At 53.8% G+C, this 600-nt stretch overlaps 1 non-coding gene across 1 annotated transcript; it reads left to right on the top strand.

Moving 5' to 3' along the window:
- The first annotated feature begins 307 nt into the window (after positions 1 to 307).
- On the top strand, positions 308 to 426 carry LOC123964715. Its single transcript, XR_006823514.1, has one exon. It is a non-coding gene; the product is annotated as a 5S ribosomal RNA (ribosomal RNA).
- The last annotated feature ends 174 nt before the right edge of the window (positions 427 to 600 follow it).

Below are 600 nucleotides of genomic sequence, written 5' to 3'. Positions count from 1 at the left end.
GCTAGGGACTTCCAGGCGGACTGGATCCTTTTCCTGAATGTCCACCCAGGAATGAGCGTCTGTTTGTGAGTGAGGACCTCCGGCTGAAGGTGGCCTTGTCGCTGTACCCATACCCGGGAACGGGTGCCTATTCCTGTCTGTGGACTGCCAGCGTGAACGGTGTACCGGTTCCTGGATGTTTACCCAGGAATCAGTGCCTGTGGATTCCAAGTGACTCTGGAGCACCTTGGACATTATGGGCAGAATACGTTTTTTGTCAATTTGCCGTAGAACATCTTTTGAAGGGCCGTTTGGGGGTGCCTGAGTGGCTTACGGCCACACCGCTCTGGGAGCGCCCGATCTCGTCTGATCTCGGAAGCTAAGCAAAGCAGGTCCTGGTTAGTACATGGAAGGGTGACCGCCTGGGAATACCCGGTGCTGTAAGCCTTTTTCGCTTCGCCTTCGAAAAACGGCAGAGGGCGCTTCGGTGAAAGGAGATCTTTTTAACGTCTCTTTAGGAAAAAGCAGGGGGCGCTGCTGCTGCTGCTGCTGCTGCTGCTTCTTTTTCTCCCTATCCTGTACACAGTGCTGTGTAAATGTTACATCGTGTTTTGAAGGCCC

The sequence above is a fragment of the Micropterus dolomieu genome, unplaced genomic scaffold, assembly GCF_021292245.1.
Source record: "Micropterus dolomieu isolate WLL.071019.BEF.003 ecotype Adirondacks unplaced genomic scaffold, ASM2129224v1 contig_4909, whole genome shotgun sequence".
Lineage (NCBI taxonomy): Eukaryota > Metazoa > Chordata > Actinopteri > Centrarchiformes > Centrarchidae > Micropterus > Micropterus dolomieu.
This window is presented reverse-complemented; position numbering and strand designations above follow the sequence as displayed.